This window comes from Pinus tabuliformis, chromosome 8, assembly GCF_031772625.1.
Source record: "Pinus tabuliformis cultivar Carrire ecotype Pingquan chromosome 8, CPIR1, whole genome shotgun sequence".
Taxonomy (NCBI): domain Eukaryota; kingdom Viridiplantae; phylum Streptophyta; class Pinopsida; order Pinales; family Pinaceae; genus Pinus; species Pinus tabuliformis.
In genome coordinates, this window is record NC_142294.1 from 22,236,533 (window position 1) to 22,255,595 (window position 19,063).

Consider the following 19,063-nt stretch of genomic DNA (forward strand, 5'->3'; position numbering starts at 1 on the left):
TTCCTTTCAGCTACACCATTTTGTTGTGGAGTATACGGAACAGTATGTTGCATTTGAATTCCATTCTTAGTGCAAAAGTTGATGAATGTGTTTTTAACATATTCTCCGCCATTATCAGATCTTAGCTTTAGAATTTGATGTCCAAATTGTTTTTCAACAAAGGCCTTAAAGGCCAAGAACATGTTAAATACTTCACTCTTGAGTTTTAAGAAGTATACCCAAGTGCATTTGCAGAAATCATCAATGAAAATTAAGAAATACTTGTAGCCAGAGAATGAAGCAACTGGAAGTGGACCACATAAATCACTATGCACGAGCTGTAAAGGGGCTGAGGCGTGCCAAGAGGCACGTTTTTCAAAACTGTCCCGATGATGTTTTCCGAGTACACATCCAGAACAAACACCATCTCTGCAAGATACCATTGGAAGACCTGTCACCATATTTTCTTTACAGAGATTCTGAAGAGAGCGATAGTTTAAGTGACCAAATCGCTCATGCCAAAGTTTGCTCACTTCATCATTATGAACAACAAATACTGAGGGAAGATTTGATGACCCAAAGTTGTGAAACTTATACAACCTTGTAGAATCATCAGCAATGCCAGTAGCTAAAATCTGTTTAGGATCTCTTAAGTCCTTAATTACAACATCGTGAGGTGAAAATTCAACGATTTTACCTTCACCTGAATGGGTTATCTGATATACAGATAGAAGGTTGCAGGATAAGGTTGGAACACATAATACATCATTAAACTGACCATTGTCTAGATGAACAGTTCCAGTCCCTACAACACTAAGAGATCTATCATCACCAACATATATATTTTTGGTGTTACAATCATTTAAAGAAGAAAACATGGCTTTGTTTTTGGCCATGTGATAAGAAGCTCCAGAATCAATGAGCCACTCATGAGAATGAGAAGAAGAAGATACATTTAGTGCATAGCCAGACTGAGATGATTGACAACCACATGCAGAAAGTGCCATTCCTGAAGATGAAGTTGAAGTTGAAGATTGCTCCAAATGGATGTTATGCTTCTTCATTGCTGCTTCCAAGGCTTCCATCTTCTTAAAGCATTTGGATTATAAGTGGCCATCTCGATTACAAAAGTTGCAATGTCTATCAGTCTTCTTCCATTTGTTTTTATTTGTCTTATCATTTTGTTGAAATGATTTTTCATTTTGAGGCGGAAATTGCTTAGGACCCTTGTTTGGTTTAGGACCATTCCTTTTAGGATACGACTTCTTAGGATTCTTTGAATTTGGCTGCTGCTGGGCGGCCAACGCTTTTTTAGAAGAGTTTCCAAGATGAAGAAGACCAAGGTGTAAGAGTTTTTCTTGTTCTCTTATTAAAGAATCACGAAAGGAATCAAAGGAAGGGGACTTGTAGGCTTGTCCTTGAGAAATGAAGGCTTCTCTTGTAGAATGGAAGGTGGAAATAAACACAGAATAGGCTAGTCCCAACTTAGTAAGAATGGAGTAGATAAGGCTACTATCTTCTTTCTTAACCTTAACACCTTCCAAGAGAAGTCTAAGGGTCTTGAACTTGGACAAAAAATCTTTAATGCAAGAAAAATTATTGGGGTCCAATGTAAGCAATTCATTTTCAAGTTGATGGGCTTTAAGTTCATTTTTAATTCCAAAGACTTTAGTAATCTGTTTCATTGCTTCATCAGGAGTATCAAGTTCTGCAATATGGAATCTAAGATTTGGAGAAATAGACATCCCTATCAACCCACGTGCTTGGTCTTGCCTATTTTCCCATTTAGCTGCCTTGTCTTCATCTTTCGGTTTGGTCTCTTGGCCTATGGCTATTCTGTAAAGACCTTTACTTTTAAGTAAATCCACAATGTAGAACCACCATTGGAAGTAGTTGGTGCTGTCAAGAATAACTTGGCATGGACTTTCCATTTAAAAAAAAACTGAAGCTATAGATGCTGAAACTAAGTGTTTCAATGGAAAGATCTCGAAAAATTAAGTTGTTAAAAAAAACAGTTCTGAAAACGGCTTCCGGATGAAGAAGTTATGGCTTTTTGAATAAAATTTGATGAAGTCGCCGACGAAGTGCGGGAATGAAAAAATCCGCCCCCACAAAATGGAGACCTGAACCCAAGACCTCTACTCTCATAAATTAGCTTTGCACCAAGTGAGCTATACAAAAAGTTTGAGAGAGAGGGGGGGGTTGATGCTTTGGGTTGCGTGCTTGCTTTGAGAAAGCTCTTTTTCCCTACAAAAAAAAACACAAAACCCAACACGGACATACAAAAAGAAACGAACCTTGCGGCTCGAAGTTAGCTTTAGCCGGAAACTAAATATTTTTAAAAACGAACCTTGCGACTCGAAGTTAGCTTTAGTCGGAAACTAAATATTTTCCTCAATGTTTCTGATTTTCCGAGATCACACTAAGGCGCAGCGGAAAAGAGCATACGCATGAGAAAAATCCTTCCTTTCTGTTTCTGATTTGCCCAGATCGCACAAAGTTGCAGGGCAAAGAGCATACACAGAAATGAAAGGTATAGATCCGGTAATAAAAAAGCTAAATAAACCGAAAACCGAAATAAACAGAGAGAAAATAACTGTAAACTGCAAATAAACACTGTATACCTCCAGATCTTAAAAATGACGCAGCTAGGGCTACCGGAAACCTTTTCGCGTGAAACGAAAGGGGTTCCTCATTGGAACAGATGCTCCCAACACAACAGAGCAGTCCTCTCGGCCCGAAAGCAGTCAGAAACAATAGATCTAGGAAACGGTAGTCGGATGCAGTTCTACCGGCTTCAGATTTGGATCACCAACGGACGCGACCCTCAAATAGCTCTGATACCATGTAGGAATTTACAGGGTAAGTTCCTCAGACAGAACACCAAAGGACACCGTTCACAAACAGATTGCAGATCAATACACCAGTACTTTTGACGTGGTTAAAACCCTCAAAGAGGGAAACAGTCCACGGCTTGAGCCAACGCGACCAGTTCAGGCAATTTATTAATAAAAGAATGAAAATTTACATAAGCTTCTCTCATGAACGGTTAACCTACAAATGACCCTCCATGCTCTTTAAATAGAGATCATGGACCAATCGGATGTTAAGCCACGGATCAAGTGTCGGTAACCGAGGAGAGAATGAACCGTCGGATCACTACATATCGTGACCGTCGGATTGTAAGTTACAAAATGTACATAGTAAAGAAACACACTTTACCTAACTCTATTCCTAACTCTATACTAGACCAAGTTGTACTTAACTATTTCCTATGTGTCGGAATATCCTAACACGAGGGTGCATAAATATAGACCAAAGCAAGATTACATGGAGGACGAGTTGGGCTTTAAAATAAAAGGCATATAATGTTTTACAATAGAAAAAATTGTTTTGCACAAGGATTGGGACCGTGGTGGGACCTAGGCTTGGGGCTTCATTGGCATAGTGATGTGGAGCAAGGGTTGATGTGGTGTGCTGGAGGCATGCCATGTGTTAGACGCAAACAACCATATTGAAGGGCCGAATAGCTCAAATACAAGTGACACGTGCTCTCCTTGGAGAATGCCATGTGGAATTTATGTTGTCAACATGATGTATCTTGGGATGACATTAGTTTGACGACTGACACCATCTCAATGCTCAGACCTCGTTGTGTCTTGGTGTGGTAGTGTTGGGGGAAGGGCTGAGATTGATGAATAAGAGATGAGAATTGTTCTTAGCGATTGACGAAATATCTTCGTGTTGGGACCTCGAGGTCTTAGACCTCAATGTAGTCATGTTGTGGTTTCAAGTGAGGATGACAGGGTTGAGGTTGAGGAGAGTATCTTTGGTAGGTGACAACATCATTCATGTCTTGGTCCTTAGGGTCTTGAGACCATGAGGATTTTACGTCGTGGCCTTATCCTTGAGAGGGAAGGGCGAGATGATGTGGTAAGTTGTGGAGGACATGGCCTACCACTTTGGATTCGAATGTTGATTGGGCAAGTCACGTGGGCCACATTGTGTGTGCCACATGTTAGCCATGATGGCATGGCGAGGTCTAAAAGGGATGAATTCAAGGGGCCATAACTCTTGATCCATAGATGAGATTGTTATAAAAATTATATTGTTGGAAAAGTCTCAACGAGATGGATGCAATTGTGGTGTTAATTTTTAGTTTGGGGGAAGTTGAAAATTGAGGAATTTTGTGACCTCATTTCCATGATTAGACTATGGAGGTCAGATTAGCTTGATGTAACACCTTCCAATGCCTAAGAATGACTCAAGGGGGCGGAAAGGTGTGTTATATGCTTGTCGAGAGCTTTCTAGTGATATAAAATTTTCCTCGATCGGCCCTCTAGATTGAAGGTTATTCCCATTGGAAGTGTGGACCCCTTAGCTCTTGCCACATCAACAAGGATCTACCACATGGTGCCCATGTGGCACTGCCACCTTACCCGAGGTCCATTGTGGTGCCCAACACATCATAGCGACATTGCACCCTATGCCATTCCTTTGGAGTTTATCCCATTCAAACCTTCGCAATGTGCCGCATTTTCACGTCAAAATGACAGGGACAATCTTCGTCCCGTCTAAACAAAAAAGGATTAGTGACCCAAAATGGGGCTCCTTAAATAGTCCAAGTCTTTTGGGATGATCACTCTCGATAGGTTTTAAGGCTCCGTTGCCCTTTCACCTCTTCCTCATTTGAAGGAAAAGAAAGGGGTTTATTCTATCATCATCCTACAATTAATCTACAACTACTATTTACGTTAATCTATCTATTCTACTATGAAACTGGATTCGTCCCCCAGGCTCATCATGTCCAAAATTGGGCGAATCAGACACGATTCGGTTGGATTCGTGTCCTTCTGATTGTGTCCAATCAGGACATGATGGTGTCCCAATCGGACACAATCATGTCCTGATTTTGGGACACGAATCTCGAATTTGGGCATTTCGCGCGGCGTTAAAATGCAGTTTTGCCCATTCTTTTTTCACATTCACTTATTTTGTTTGCTATGGGTATTTGGGAGCAAAGAGCAAAGGGTGTGGGAGCATTCTCAAGGAGATTCTAGCAACATGGAAGTGCATTTTCTCTCTATTTTTTGCATTTTTATTACAACAATTTGCATGTGCATTTCTTTTACATATTTCTTTATTTTTTTACCACATTCATGGCTCAATCAAGGGAAACAGGGAAGGGGCAAAGGAAGAGGAAGAATGTCCCCATTAGAGATGCTCCTCCTCTCCCAATTTCATCAGAGTTTGCTGCAAGTGTTCCCTCTATTGCAAGTGGGGCCGCAACAACAACTTCAAATGTTGAGGGAAGACATCCTCCTCAAGGTAACAAATATCCCTTGTGGAAATATGTCACAAGAGAGCAAGGGCCAAGCAACAAGGTGAAAGGAAGAGGCAATGTGAGTTGGAAATGCAACTATTTCAACACTACTTTCATGAGCACATATTATTGTGTGAAAGCTCATTTGTTGGCTTTACCAAGTTGTGGAAATGATCTTGTACAAAGGTGCCTTTACCAAAGACAATTGTGGCTGCAAAATCTAAAAAAACCAATAATGATGACCCCCTTCCATTTTTGAGGAAAACTAGCAACAAATTCTCGTTTGAGAGTTCTGGTGGGAGACAAGCAGGAAAAAGAAAGACAATTTCACTTGATCCAATGGACAAGATTTTTCGGAAAGAGAAATGTAAAGAGCTTGATTGCACCATTGCCTTTTTTTCTATCAAAACTTCATATCCTTTAATGTTGCACGCTCACCTCTATTTATTGAGATGTGCCGAGCTCTAGCTCAAGGGGCTCCATCAGGGTATGTGCCTCCTGGGTCAGAGAAGCTTAGAACTACATTGTTGACAAAGGCCAAAAAAGAGGTGGAAAAATTGTTTGAGCCTATTAAAGCAAGCATGGCCAACATCTAGAGTTAGCATTGTTTTTGATGGATGGACAGATCCAACACGACACACACTCATCAACTCCATGGTGTCTTCCTTGAATGGTCCAGTTTTCTTGAAATCAGTGGATGCACTTGGACAATACAAAAATGCACAATATATGGGTGAGTTGTTTAATAAAGTTATTGAAGTTGTATAGTGTCAAGAAAAGCAAACTTGAGTAGTTCGGAGTTGAAACAATGGTGTATGTGCACACCAGCCTTCGTCTTATTTATAGGCAGAGGGATGAGTGGTTGAAGGGAAAGACAAAGATGTGGGATGTCTTTTCTGATGATATGGGTTTGGACAACGGTGTTGAGTTGGCATTGACCAAGTTGAATCTCAATGATCCAATGCTAGAGCTTGTCACATTTGATGATGGTGATACTGTAGAGGGGTCATCCTCCACACCAACAAATGCAGAGATGACTTTGGATATAGGGGAGGAGGATGCAGTAGAAGATAGCAGTGGTGACCATGACGATGAGTACAGTGATACTGATTTTGATGATGACTATGAGGATTGATGACTCATGAGCTACCTACTTCCTTGAGGCTTGTATATTTGTAGTTTTGTATTTGCTATTTTGTTTTCCATTGGCATTGCACTACCTATTTAACACATTTTGATTTTGATGAGTTAATGAGAAAACTATAATATCTTTATCTTACTATCTTGTCTTTCTCCTATTGGATTATTGATGAATATAATATGTATTATGATTTATTATTTATCTCACAATTGTATTTGTATGCATAATGTTACTTTCTAAAACTTACATCTAGATGAAAATCTATGTTTGAAATTTGAATCAATGAATTCGCATAATGAATGAGAATTTGTGTAAGAAATATCTAATTTTTAATATATATATATATATATATATATATATATATAACGTATCTGAATGTGTCCTGTTTCAGGGGGTCAACGTGTTTGTATCCGACACTCGAATCCCCGTGTCTGTTATGTCCTGTGTCCCTGTGTCAGTGGACAAAACTATTCTACAAGTTAAATATATTACAAGAGAAGCTAGAAAGTGGAGCGACTCATGATAATGATGAATGATTAATGTTCTCTTCGTGTAAATGTTGAATATTTTAAGATGTAAACTAATTAATAAATATGAATTATGAGTGCAATACTAAATCTAAATTGTGATAATTCTTGATGATATAATAAAAGATGAAAACTACAAAATTGTAAGTGTTCAACATCTCTAAATGAAGACATCAAAATGGGCTCGTCTATAAATAATTAAGAATAAAAAATTATCCTCAAATGCAATGCTTAAGAAATCAACTAACTAATTATTATCTAATCTATAATATTTCAGCCGAAAATACCAGAGAAAAGGTGGTTGTAACGATTCCAAAAGAATTACAATCTAAACTCCCAGAATCAAACCACAAGAATCCAGATTAAACTAACGTCCAGATCAGAATCAACCTAGGACACAAGTCACTGGAGGCAGTTGTGCTCGACTTTAAACCATTGAAATTAAATCGACACAGATTAAGGGAATGCGAATTAATTCACTGTCATTCACTGAGTCAAATCACTAAATGACAATTATTTTTTCTTCACATCTTTAAGAAATCAAATTACAGAAAGTTGAAAAAGAGGCCTGACTAGTGAATGTCTAGGTATTTAAATGATATAAATACGCTTCTATGGACCATGGGGTATGCTTTGCCACCGTGAACTCCAGTTATGTCAATATGAATTGAAATATAATATAATATATTAAGGTCCAAGATGGCTATAGAGAGCACAAGAAGGGCTATGATTCCGAGAGTAAGAGGTCTACTTGGGAAAGGCTAGAGCCTACGATGGTTCGCCGCTGGTGATGCTTCTGCAACCGTGGAAATAAAAGAAAAGATATATGAATATACTGATCGAATTAAACCAGATCAATACAACTTACAAAAACTGATTCAAATTGAAATTCCACAGTTACTAATTGCTTGTCCAGCATTTCCTTTTCAGTTATCATTTCCCTCAACAACGCTACGACCTCCCTCGTATGCACATCACCTCTACTCACTACTACAGGTACCCTCTCCTATATTACTAATATCCCCCTTAAAACCTTTACATGGTCTCTTTTTTAAAATCACAGAAATTTCTGTTCGAGTCTAATTAACAAATCGAATCCCTTCCTCCAAATCAGATGAGGATTCCACAAAAGACAATTCTAACTTACAGATCCTTATGAGCAACTTTAAACAAAGTTTTGAATTTCGATTTGAGTTTTATCCAACTGGTTCACAAGCTGAATGTACTATAAAATTGAATCGATTCATTTTCACGTATTTAGATGTAGAATCAACGCGTTGAGAACTTCGAAATCAACATTAGATTCCCGTTTTGAGAAGAGTCGACGTATATGTTCTCTGTCAGCCCCTGTGGCATATAAGGGCTGGTGCATTGAGTGCCAAATTCAGCATTCCATCTTCCACGTAATGAATCTATAACGTAAACTATCAGATTGGATGCTTCGTGATTTAAGCCAAGATCTTTTGGAGAAATCAAGTAGAAATCTTAGGGTCTGTTAACTAATTTTTGGGGATTGTTATTGTTATTGTATAATATGTAATTAGTTTTACATTCCGTTTTTACGGTTAATAAGTTACTCAAATACAACTGTTTAGATTTCACATGTATAAATAAATAATTTTATCATTAATACCATGCTTTTTCTTTGTGGAGTTTATTTGAGCTTGTACAGAGTTTCAAACCTCTATAGAAGTTCATCAGGACGAGGTTGGAGAGCACCCATTTTTTCTTTTTGACCATTAAAAATTTACTATTACTTCTCTGATATAAATTGGCGATCTATTGCTCTCTAACCTTGTCGTGATGATGAATGTTCGATAGAGGTTCGAAACTCATCAAATTTCTTTGTGAGTTCTCTAGAAGATCTTGACTTAATTAAATAACTTAATTAAATAAAGTAAACTCTGATAACTATAAACCATTTTAAACGTTCAATTTTCCAAAAAATAATAATTTTAAAATAAATAAGTTGAACGTCAGAGTCAAGTCAAGCAGGGTTCTAAGAAATCGATTTTGTCATAGTTATTCAAAGATCTGCATGTTGGTCCATGACGTAATCGCCTCTAAGCCTGATTTAGCATTTCTGTAATTAACTTCTCTATCTATGCCGTATTTGTCATTGGAAAGATAACCTGTTTCAATTAGTTTAAAACACTTCATTGAGATTCCTCTGAGCACCATGACTACAGTGATACGACTGTGATATCAAAATTATTCTATCAGAAAATCTCGGTATAACAATAATGAAATCTCTTTTGCTAGTTTTGGCAGAAACTGCTGATTGTTACGAGTATGAATCCATAATTTACACATCTCCCTGGATTGGTTTGGTACGTTATGCAACTACGTGGCATTTATCATTAATTTTTTCATTCCCAGAGTAGATGTGAAGGATAATACGAAACCATGGAGCTCGAACTCAATTCACATCAACGCGACGAAACCATCATTTGAGTATCACAGTCTTCGACCTTTCGTGAGACGAGCGACCACCATACAATCAAACTTCATAAGTTTTTCATAACACATAACGTAAATGTGATGTATTCTGTTATGCATACCAAACATATAAGAATGTGAGTGATAATTTAATTGTTTTATTTCGTATATGTAAGGACTAACATAAATTTACAAAGAAAGAATTTAAGATTTGATGTTATTTTTTTAAAATTGTGTTATATAACATTATGTACGAAGCATTATATATATATATACACGGTAAGGATAAGAATAATATGGTAAATGTTATAATTTTATTGTGTATGCACGTATAGATCTTTTCATTTTGTAACATATTACATATTGTACAAATTTAAATATGTATTAATATATAATTGGGTTTTCATGTCTTTTTAAAGGTTATGAGAATGTCGCGTGAAGTTACTGAACCGAGGTTAAATAATTCAAAGTAGGAATCCATCGAAACAAGGTGTCAAAATGATGAAAGTAGTCAAATCTTGAAATTTGTCATTGGAATGTGCCAAAAGCCATTCATTAGAAAATTGTTAAAAGCAAATAATCAAATAAAGTGAAACAAACTTTAAGTAATCAAAAAGTTGTGGGAAGGGCGAACCCAAAGGGGTGATCAAAATTGAAATCTGAAATTTAGATAGGGCGAAGCAATCAAAGTGACAATCCCAATAACAAGAGAAGTGTCACAAAACATGATCAAACCCTAAAAAAAGCTTGAAAACCAAGATAGGAGGAACCATCAACTGCTTAAGTGCCAATAAAAAGGGGAATTTTCCCAAAATTTATAATTGAGGCCCTTTCATTTTAGTGAAAAATGAAGGGGTTGTTGGCAGGCCAACAATAGCGACTCATTGGGCGAATTATGAACAACAGTTGGAAATTTACATGTCCAAATCATTTCCACCATAGTTCAAAAATAAGATAAATTATAATCCCATAAATTCAATCAATAAACTTTATTGATAACATGTAAATAATAACTATTAGATTAACTTCAATCTCAAAGGCATGGCCACTGCTGCTAGCAGACATCTATAACGTCGACAAGAATGCCTTTTAACCCAATGAAATGTCTTTATCCCATATATAAGATATAAATTATGAGCTTTGAGAATATTTACTTGAGTTTCCTTAGAAATCAACTGAAGGTTGTTATCCTAACTTGATAACTAGTTGTTGATAGTGCCATTCACAAGAACCAACAAAAGTGAACAAACCGACTCGTGATGATACTTTTTTCTTTTAGTCTTGTGACCAAAAACCATTTACCTTGGCTTGGTGACCAGTGGCAGTAATGTTACTTTTGTTAGGACCCATGATTTGGCAGATCGACTCATAATGAGACCTCTTATTCCTCATTTAATCTTTTTATGTTACAATAAACCCTAATTATGATTAAACTTTAATGAATTACTTAATAGATGGAGAAGCAAATATGCTCCTTAAGATCAAGGGATGGCGTGAAAAGTTTTCAATGACTTATTTTTACTGGTCAGTCTTGTTACCCAAAAGGCTCATGAATTTATAAAGTAAATTTATCGTGTCAAAATCTTTTTCTTGGGTTTAAGAGAAAACTTTTGAACAATGATCGAAAGATTAAGAAAAGTATTAAGTACAAATGAATAATGAGTTTACAAAGTCATAAACTTAACTTTTCTGGAGGGGGGTTTAGTGTCAGCACAAGGAAAAAATCTTCGTAGAAAGTATTTCCTTAAAGATAATATTTCATTTATGTATAATAGAGGATAAATTGCTTACCCAATTTATAATGTCAAGGAGAGCCTGGAAATATTAAAATCTATCCCTATTCAAACCAAGGAGAGAAAGACTAGGTAAACCTACAAACAACAAAGAAAAGCAAAGCAAAAGCATAGGCCAAAAAAAATGAGCATCCACCAATGTATTAATCAAATCGCAAGCTAAGAATGATAAAAAGGGTCAAAGTGTAGGGATAATATGAAATTTGAAAACTTACATATTTTACCCCTTTAATATTTTAATGATATAAACATATACTTGGCTTTAGAAGTTTTATTTAACATTGTGTGTGCTGAAGAGTCTAGGGCAAATGAAGTTAATGAGATTCTTCTTTACATGATAACTATTTGTGAGGCATTTTAAACTTTTTCTTATTAGCACAATATTCTCTTGATATTATCAAGGTGTGTCTTATTTCATTAAATAGCTACCAAAAAAAAGAGACAAGGACACAAGATGTTGGTTTTCTGCCAGGGCCAAAACCTCTCACTCTTTGAGAGGAAAATCTGCACAAAATTCTTCTTATAGAGATTCCAATTGACGAATACCAAGACCATGACCCTTGACCTATGATGCCACTCCTAAACCATGACACAATCATCCTTCTTCCTTGATTCTTCGATTTCTTCATACTGTCACTGGATCCGAGATGCATCATGTAGCTCCCAACTACATCATATAGCACCTCCCATCACTGATCATTATGGCACTACTGAACACAACAACTTGAAATCATTGAGATCTTACAACACCGATACCTTTATTCAACCTATACTACAGTGATATGTCCATCCGTGTTATAATGAGTATGTGCCAAGACTGTGAGGAAGATATCATTGCAATATCACCCAAACTAGTCTGCATTGTGATCACTGTGGTAATCGAGATCCTTTTCTGTCTCAACCATCTGAAAGCCTTAGAGAGATCTGGATCCCGATCTCTGTCACCCATCCGAAATTTCAGACTTTCTCTGTTGTACCCATCCGAAGTGTCTCACTGTGTTGCCATCCGAAGTTGCCAAGATATATGCGAAGATCTCACTGTATAAATGCGAGGGTAAAGACTCCTTTATGTAGTTGTTTGTCCCTATATTTGAGTCGACATGTCCATCAAAAGGATGTGTCTCTATATGTGAGCTGACTTGACATTTGTATACATTTTAAGGCCGACATTAAGAAGAGGATGATTGTTCTTGTTTATTGGAGGGCTTCTAAATTTTTCTATAGACTTGTATACATTACACATAGGCTCAAGAAGAGATCCTTCATATATGACATTAACTCTTTGGCTTAATAATAAATCATAAGGTTCTCAATGGGAGCCACTAACAAATAAACCTCTTGCTCATGAAACCCATGCAGCAAGGCATACAAAAATAATTTTATTCCTTTTATTTCATTATCTACAAAGATCATGTCATTATGAAGACGGAACCTAGTTACCCTTTCTTTAACACTCCCTCTTAAATAGGGAGGTATTCATAATGGTACTTGGTCATTCTCAATCTAAAGAATTTCTCATAAAAAGAATCAGATTGATAACCCATATGTATAGTATCATAGTAACCAACATTGTTTACACAACCATGCCTTGATTGACAACTCTACGCCTCATTAGATCAGAGCACAATGTTGGCGAGACCAATGACTATAGACACCTTCATCATTGTCTTTCAAGGTACATACCCACCCGTGTGTTCACTGAGTATGATCTTCTAGGACTATTCTTATATTGGGTTCCCAGCCCTCAAAGAATATCGGTCCTCTTGCCTACTCTTATCTTGGATGTCACACACATCCTCAAAGAGCATCAATGCCAGATGATTACCCAATCCTTCCATTCTTTCTTCCCAAGTGAAGACAAGAATGTTATGTCTATCTCTTCCTCTCAACTAGGGAAGATATGCCCATTCCTGTAAAGGAATGTACTCAAGTTCCCTTTGACCAAGAACTTGCCCAAGCTTCCTCTCAATTAGGGATGTGTCAGAGATCCCTCTTAACTAGGGACTCTCCTTTTCATCAACAACTTCTTCTTCGCGGGTCCTTCAGCTGCTTGATCAATTTCTTTCCTTGATGTCATGAAATTCGGTTGAGCTTCTTCCTTGTAGGGCATCAACCATCCATCGCTTTCCTTCTTGGTTCATCATGTCATTCCTTTCATGGAAAGTGGCCTTCTTGATACATATCTGGAACCTTCGTCATATGGCTACTTCTTCATCATGCTTCTTTCAGGGATTTCCATCCACCATGTGAATGCTAGTTGTACTTATACTTACAACTTTTGTGCCAGTATCCCTGCATGAACTCATCCATATATTATTCAAGAAATCAAAACATAACATTAAATCAAGTTGTACCTTTCGAGATGGCCCTTCATCTTGATATCTTCCTGTATGTATCAACATCCTGTATACACATTGACACATCTCCCAAAGATATCCATTGTCAAGGGTCTTCATCTTTTCCATCAGAGTCTTCATATCTTTCTGGGAGATTTCCTAGTAAAGTCTTATTGGTCTTTTGGATGTTGATTGACTTTATCATGGTTTCATATCTCACGATCTCTTCCTTCCTCACACATTCCATTCCCAGGATCTTTTGATCAAAGTTTCTTAATTGTAGTCAACCACCTCATACTTCATATGAGGACATATTATGTTGATTTCGTCTAGTCTGAGTTATGCCTTCCTGCATCCTTTCAGAGGAGGAGATCCTTTTTTTCTTGATCATGCTTCTCAAGATAGAGGTAATGATCCATGTTACGTGAAACCATATGACATGACATTATAATATTAAATACAAGCATACATACCTCATTTTACCTTTAGGTCATCTAGGTTTCTTCCAACAACTTCCTTGATTGGAAATATCTTCAATCCCTTGATCTGCTTCATTTCTCATGTCATCATACCATCATCTCATGAATTTCATAAGTTGGATTTCCTAATGAAACACTTACTTCCTCTCTAGATTAGGGAACCCTCCAATGAGGATTCCTTCATAGAATCTTGAGGATCTAGCATATCTCCATCTGGCAGATGTTTCCTTTTTGACTTGATGTATGATGAGCCTTGTCTTGGATAACTTCTTCCTTTCCTTCAATGTCCGATGAGGTTCCCAAGTGCTATATCCTTCATGTTTGATTGCCATGGATTGTGTCCTTCATGATTCCAATGGTGATGTCACGAGCTCTTGCTTCTAATGCTTCCACGATGCATCTTATTATCATGGTCATATCCATAACAAAAGATTTAGGAGCTTATGATAGGACCCTTTTGTGAGGGATACCATTTGGATCATAGTAGAGATCTGTTACTCCCTCTTTCCTTGGCCCTTTTCTTCAGCTTCCTCCATCTTTCCAGTCATATGAGCTTTTTTCCATAATCTTTCCATAGCATTGAATCTTAGCTATACTATTTTGTCTTGTTTGAGGATCAAACTTCCCTTTCCTTTCTGCACATGTTTGAGTCTTTTAACCTTCAACACTTTTTCCCTCAACTTGTCTTTTTCTTTTTAACAAAGAGACCACAAGTTGTTGAATGAGGTAACTTCCTTGTCATTTATTACCTTGCTTTATCAGTTAGATCAATAATGATTATCTTCTTATCATCTCTCGCAGATCTCCCAATTGAGATCTCATGAAGATATTCCTTCATTCTTTGATACCTTCATTCAGATCCAAGCGATATGACCTTCTTCACTTCATTTCAAAGAGTTTATCTTCTAACGTTTCATATATCTCTTTTATGTCTCCTTTCTTGCTACAGGTATGAGAGGACCTTAAGAATTCCCTCCCATGAATTCAAAGGAGACCTTTTTCCTTGATATGTTCATTGACTTCTTTTATCTACGAGGGTTATGAAAATCCTCCATATTCCATGCAAGGACCTTTGATGACCCATCCAACCTATAGATCTCCTTGCAATCATGAAGTCATTTTTACCAAATTGATTAATGAAAATACTTACTTGACATGTGAAGATAAAATCTTCACCTTGATCATGTTGAAAGTGGTTGAAGCAGATGCATTGATGCTTCCTCCGGATGAGATCCTTGTTGTAACAATAGGAAGCTTGCCTTCAAGTTACTATGACTTATACATCTGATCCTTATGATTTGAGATGGCATTGTATTGCTGTCACACAAGTGAACCTTGTAGTATGCATCATCGTGTAGAATCACAGAACATTAAGGTTACTTGCTACAATCACCTTATAGTACCTAGACCTATTTCTGAGCTCTATGTTGTAGATGATCCGCTTCAATATGCCATTGAGTATCATGAATCTGAGTTGTCAAGACTGTATTCTTTATAGAAAAAGATTCAATCTGAGGTAGTGACTATCACTGGTATGATGAGATGTTATTATTGAGATCATTGTATGACATAGATCGAAACTGCGGGAGACACCAAAACTATTGCCATGTACTCGAGTTTTGAATGCTTCATCTTTTGACTAAGATTTTTTGATCCTAGAACTTTAGATAAGGATCCAAATCAGTCTTGCGGTAGGACTAAATTGTCTTGATGTTGTAGACTGATCCTTCAATCCTTTGATGTAGGTTTTGAAACACAAGCCCTACAACTTGCTTTGATGCCCTTCTTGAAAATTGATCCTTGAATGTCTCTTTGCTCCTTTCCTTTGACTTCAACACGCTAGCTCTTATACCATGTTGAAGAATCTAGGGAAAATGAAGTTAATCAAATTCTTCCTTATATGATAATTATTTGTGAGGCATTTTTAACTATTTCTTATTAGCAAAATCTTCTCTTGATATTATTCGGGCGTGTCTTCTTAGTTCATCAAATAGCTACCAAAACAAAAGAGATAAGGACACAAGATGTTGGCTTTTTGCCAAGGCCAAAACCTCTCACCCTTTGAGAGGAAAACTTGCACAAAATTCTTCTTATAGAGATTCCAATTGATGAATACCAAGACCATTACCCTTGATCTATGATGCCACTCCCAGACCAAAACATGATCATCCATCTTCCTTGATTCTTAATACTGTCACTAGATCCAAGATGCATCATGTAGCTCCCAGCTGCATCATATAGCACCTCCCATCACTGATCATAATGGCACTACTGAACACAACACCTTGAAATCATTGAGATCTTACAACACTGAGACCTTATTCAAATTGTCTCTTCAACTAGCACAACACCTTCATATTATTGAGATCTTACAACATCGAGACCTTTATTCAACCTACACTACAGTGATATGTCCATCCGTGTTATAGTGAGTATGTGCCAAGACTGTGAGGAAGATATTGCTGCAATGTCACCCAAACTAGTATGCATTGTGATCACTATGGTAACCGTGATCCTTATTGTCTCTACCATCTGAAAGCCGTAGAGAGATCAGAATCTTGATCTCTGTCACCCATCCGAAATTTCAGACTTTTCTATTGTACCCATCCAAAGTGTCTCACTGTTTTGCCATCCGAAGTTGCAGAGATATATGCGAAGATCTCATTGTGTAAATGTGAGGATGTAGGCTCCTTTATATAGTTGTTTGTCCCTATATTTGAGCCGACATGTCCATTGAAAGGATGTGTCTCCATATGTGAGCTGACTTGACATTTATATACATTCTGAGGTCAGCATCAAGAAGAGGACTGCTGTTCTTGTTTATTGGAGGGCTTCTAGACTTTTCTATAGACTTGTATACATTACACATAGGTTCAAGAATAACTCCTTCATATATGATATTGAGTCTCTGACTTAATAATAAATCCTAAGGCTCTCAATGGGAGCACTAACAAGTAAACCTCTTGTTCATGAAACCCATGTAGCAAGGCATACAAAAATAATTTATTCCTTTTATTTCGTTATTTACAAATATCATTTCATTATGAAGACCGAACCTAGTTACCCTTCTTTGACAATGTGAAATGTTGATGATTTGTCCTTTTATTACACACCAAAGAAATCAAACTCTATACAAACAAAAAGTAAATGTGCAATTATGATGTTTATTTAAAGCAAAGGATAACCATAATAATTAAATTGTCGATTGATAAAACCCTTAATTCCTCACATATCTCATTTTGATTGTAGGTTTCAAAGCATCTTAAAATTCCTCTACAAATTGAAACCAATTAAAAATAGAATGTGGTGGAAAATTTTTAAAGCAGTTCTTAATTCGTCCCTTGAATGTGAAAGCAAATAACCTGCATAAAACATTTAAAAGCAAAGGATGACCATAATAATTAAATTGTCAATTGATAAAACTCTTAATTCCTCACATATCTCATTTTGATTGTAGGTTTCAAAGCATCTAAAAATTCCTCTACAAATTGAAACCAATTAAAAATAGAATGTGGTGGAAAAATTTCAAAGCAGTGCTTAATTCGTCCCTTGAATGTGAAAGAAAATAACCTGCATAAACATTTAAATCAACAATCTTATATTTAACGCCTTTACACAAATTTATTTAGATGTTTCAATGCACGTATACTCCCTTCACTGTAAAACTGGAGTTTGGACAATAGATGAGCTGTCTCATGAGGAATATTTAGTAATGTGAAACTAAAAGCATCTTATATATATATATATATATATAAAAAATTAATATTTCATAAATAATAAATCAATTTATATTTAAATTAAAAAATATGTATTATTTTTTCAATGTTTTAAAAACAATGACCTTATTTTTAAAGGATGGGTAAATGCGTTTGTATCAATAAACGTCTTAGCAACCCCAAGACTCGAACCTCAAGTCTCAACAATGATTTTGGCTAGCAACATCAGATGCCCCTAAGCGTTGGGTTCATTTCCTTTCAGCAAAGACACCAATGCCGAATGGTGGTCATTTGAAAAATGACTAGCATTGAGTCTCCAAATACTAATAGGTTAGAAATTTTCTTTTCTGATGGCCATTTCCAGGCTTTTCCATAATGAAAGATATTTAGAATAATTTTTGGTCGTTGAGCTAAAACCTTAAGAAAATTGTGATATGATTTTTCCGTCGGGGCTAAATAAAACCCCTTCTACTCCTGCCTCCCTTAGATTGCCTCTTGAAGCTCCATAAAAAAAGAGAGAGAATTAGGATTTCTCTAATATCCACTTGAGGAATTCTAATTGACTAATCTTGATACATGGAACCATACACCTAACAGACCTGTGTATGAATTTGGAATAAGGGGAAAATTCCTTATGAATCTTAATCCAATCATGTTCTTCTTAGTTCAAATCCTTGATTTATTTGGCATTGAAAGAGCTTCAAAGAGCATGAATGATGCTTTAGAGGAAACCAACTAAGAAGACAAGATCTCATTCTTAAAAATAACGCTGTTCCTTGTGATCCAAATGGACCAACATGGGAGCTTAGGAAGGGTTGCCCAACAACGAATCAGAAAAGAGGAGGCTTTTCGACACCATGGTTCGATAGATAATTTTTCGAACATGCCCTCCCACAGACTCTGGATGGAGATAATAGAAGAGACTAGAGTGAACACCAACCACTGGGTCTCTAAAGAGAAAGGGAAAATTTGAAATAAATGAGAAATGTTTTCCTCAAAGCTAAGTCATGAAACACACTGAAGGGCCATATATATTTATTTTCCTAATACTTTTAGCAGTGATGATTATCTGATAGACGAACCCAACAAAAGGTGTTTATTTTAGAAATACCATCTTTGCTCCATATTTTTTACCACAAAATACAAGAGGGAGGGTGAGGAAGTCACTTTACCAAATGAGAATATCCCAGCGTATCTGCATATCTATGTTGAGGACTTAAAGACCAAGAGCGAAAATCCTGCAATGAGATAGATATAGGAACTAGACCTTTTAACAAACCAATCATTTTATCTCATTGAGGTCCAATATGAGGAGTTAGCTTAGGCCTAA